A 3,903-nucleotide genomic window follows, 5' to 3' on the forward strand; every position below is an offset into this window, starting at 1 on the left:
TGTAATGGCTTAAAGTAACACGAATTCATTCTCTTACAATTCTGGAGGCAAACGATCTGAGATTAGTTTCAATAGGTTAAAATAGAAGTGTAGGCAGGCTGCTTCCTTAAAGAGGCAGGGAGGGAAGGATCAGCTTCTCTGACGTTGCAGTTTCTAGTGCTCACCTGCATTCCTTGGGATGTGGCTCCTTTCTCCATTTTCAGGGAGCCTCCCTTTAATCTGCTTCCATCATCACATCTCTTTCTCCAACACTCCTCCCATAAAGACTATGTGATTCTATCAGAAAGTCCAGGATAATTTCCCCATCCTTAACTTAATCACATCTGTCGAGTCACTTTGTCATATAAAGTAACATTCACAGCTTCTGGATATTAGGACTCATGTATGTTGTAGGGGAAGACATTATTCAGTCTAAATCCACTTGGAATTAACAGCTAGGATTTAAAAGGGAGTCAGGTGTTCGTAGCTTCAAATGGAAATAAATAATTTTCAAGGTTAAAACCCTAATGGAGGGGAAAATGAGGAGCTGATACCAAGGGCGCACGTAGAAAGCAAATGTTTTGAGAATGATGATGGCAACAAATGTACAAATGTGCTTGACACAATGGATGTATGTATGGATTGTGATACGAGTTACACGAGCCCCCAATAAAATGATTAAAAAAACAACAACTAATGGAAAGTCCGAAACAGCCTGAATTTGCTTGGAGAGCTTGCACTCCTTTGCTTGGACAGGTAAAGGGGGCATGGTGCCTGCACCCATGAAGTGCAGGCTGTGGGGCGAAGTCTCATAGGCTCCAACAGTAACAACAACAGACATTTTTTTCAGCAAACACCAACTGAGGGCCTGATCTTTGCCAAGCTGGAGATTTAGAGATAGCAGCCATGTGTTCACAGTTTATTTTGAGCAAAAGACAAAAACTAGTAAAAGATGAGCCCAAACCTGAGCTGCATATTAGCACGTGAGGGGCAGCCATAGAGTATGCAGGGATGCTGAGAAAGGGGGCTGTTGCCTTCTCAAATTGGGTGGGAGCCTAGGGAAATAGCTATATTCTACCTTGCTCTAAAGATTAATAAAGATTTGCTACTTACCCCTCTGGTAACACTGAGAAACAAGGCAGGGCAAATGAGAAGGGAAAAAGGCAGTTAGAAGCAAACTACTAAGAAAGACTCGGGAGAAAGTAAGACACTTCTGGATTCCTAAGCCAAAAAATAAAAGCTCAGAGAAAAGTCATGCATTCATTCATTCTTGTAATCAATATTTATTGAGCAGTCACCAATTGCTAGGCATTGTCCTGATAGGGGGCACTGTGGGCTAAGCATTGGGCTGCTAGCCACAAGGCTGGTGGTTCAAATCCACCACCTGCTTAAAAGGAGAAAAGTGAGACTTGGAAATCCCAAGGAGCAGTTCCATTCTGTTCTACAGACTCACTGACTAGATAGTGGTGGGTTTGATTATTTTTTTTCTTTTGATCTTGATACAGTTGTGTTAGACAGGGTTCTCTAGAGAGATAAAACCAAATTGCTGATAATTTGTTTATTTATAAAGATAATTAGATATATAACAAGAAACAAACTGTTAAATCATATACAGATTAAATATATAATACAAGAAATAAACAGTTAAATTATAAAGCACTACAAATGGCTCAGTGCAACTCACTCCCGTGAGAGAGAGTTGTGAGAGACTAGCAGTCCTTCAAGTCTAGTCTGCTGCCAGATTTTCCTCTATTTATAGAAAGAGCTAGGCTATGTCAGCACGGCAGCCAATCACAAGGCAGGTCACAAACTGTCAGCCAGGTCACCAACCGCCAGTCCCCAGCTCCAGAGATGTCTTAAAGGGACCTCAACTTACAGCGACACATTCCACAGGCTAGGCGTTCCCACAGGTAGTGTAGCCTTTAAATTGAGGCACAGAACAAGCAAGGCAGGCCGCACACTGATCTGATCATCAAAGAGCAAGAGACAAGAAAGACAAGGTTCACCAAGCCATTTATCTCTCTGCCCTTCAGATAATCCCACTTGTGTTTATCGGCCAGGCTGGCACAATAAACTATCTCACAGTAGAAGTTAAAACTGCTAAAATAAGTCCTGTGCTTATAGGACTTACATTCTAATGGAGAGAGACGGGTAGTAAACAAATAGGGAACATGTGTAGTATGTCATTTGGTGACATGGTTTAGGGGTATAACTTAAGCATAGAAAGGGAACAAAAGGGACTGTCCCTCTCCCTTTTATCTAACACATACTGGGAAGTGTACTAAATGCTATAGGGCAGACACTAACTCATTCATTCACTCATTAAATATTTTTTAATACTATGTGATAGTCACTTGATAAATAACAGGAACAGAATCCTGCCATCATGAAACTTCAAAAGTAGTGTGAGTGTCAGTCACTAAATCATCAAATATTCCAGATGTGTAATTACAAATTGAAGTAAAAGCTACGACTAGAATGTAAAGTGTGCATGTAATTAAAATTGGGGAATTGGAGAGGGCATCTCTAAGGAACTGATATTTGAGTTAAGCCCTGAAGACTGGGTCTGAGAGAAAGAGGTGTTTGTTAGGAACGATTATAATGAGCACAGTAGCAATGGTTCAGGGCTAGGCAACTAGAAGGATGTGAGAGACTACGGACATAGAAACAGACTTGTCAACGCCAAAGGTGGATTTATTATAGGCCAGCGTCCAGGCATGGACAATTCAAAAAATACTACTGAAACACATTGTCCATATATAAAAATGTTAAATTGAATCCTTGCCTCATTTCTTTCTCTCTTACACACATACACACCCCGGTTCCAGGTGGCTGAAAGGGTTACACCTGGCAGGAAAAACCACAAATCTTGACGACAGGCAAGATGCAAAACAGAAATGGCCATAAAGCCAAAAGAAAGACTGACAAATCTAACTGCATTAAAATGACAAATTTCTATTTATCAAAAGATGTCACCAAAACCAACCCAAGAAAGGCAAGAAAAGAAGGAAAGGAGGGTGGGCGACCCGAGGAAGGAAAGGAAGTGACAAACTGAGAGGAAAGAGGGGTGGCATCTACAGTCCGTTGGAAAGACCCTTAAACATCGGTAGGAAACATCCACAAGGAAAATGGGCAAATAACCCTGAACAGGTTTTGTTTCGTTTTCAGGAAAAGAAACATAGGAACGACGCTTCTCCTCTTAGGGCTGTTTGTAAAGCAAACTGAGTTCAAAGCCCATGGTGAAAGCACCCGCCGCTCCGCGGAGAGACGCGGAGGTCCCACGACCGCAATGGCCGTGAATTTGAGGTTGGGTCGCGAAGGTCACAGAGGAAGACGTTGGGGAAAGGCCTGCCACGCCCGTGCTAGGGGTGGTGCGAGGCGGGGGTCCTCCTCCCAGGCCTGCGAGGAGGGGGCTGGCCCTCGGAGAACCGGGGTGGGGGAGGGGCCCCCCAAGGTTCTGACGTGCCTGGGAAGAACCCCGCTAACCGCCTCCCATGGGGCCAGGGGGTCGGTACTTGTCATCCTTTCGCCCCCCAATTGTGAGTGGCAGACAGAATGAATGCGTGAATGTCTTTAACGAGACCTCCCCGCCGCACCCCCAAGCCCCGGGCCCCAGGCCGAGCAGGCCCAGACGGGAGTCCTTACCTGTGTCCTCTGGGCTGGTCGCCGCCGCCAGGCCTCGCTGGGGGCACCTGGTCGCTCGGAGACCCGTCCTTCCCTCCCTCCTTCCTCCCACGTCGCCACCCTCGAAAGGAGCGAGGGCACGGGCCGCGGCACGGCTGCCTGAGGGGACCGGCGGGAGCAGGGTGGACGGGCCCCGGAGTAAATCAGGGATGTTTCACCAGGGACTCAAAGGGCCTAGCTCCCCGACGGGCTCCCCCGAAGCCGAGGACGCCCCAGAATTCAGCGCGGCGTGAGGCCGGC

Source organism: Echinops telfairi, unplaced genomic scaffold (assembly GCF_000313985.2).
Source record: "Echinops telfairi isolate 266 unplaced genomic scaffold, ASM31398v2 ScPeMD7_60;HRSCAF=208, whole genome shotgun sequence".
In the NCBI taxonomy this organism is placed as follows: domain Eukaryota; kingdom Metazoa; phylum Chordata; class Mammalia; order Afrosoricida; family Tenrecidae; genus Echinops; species Echinops telfairi.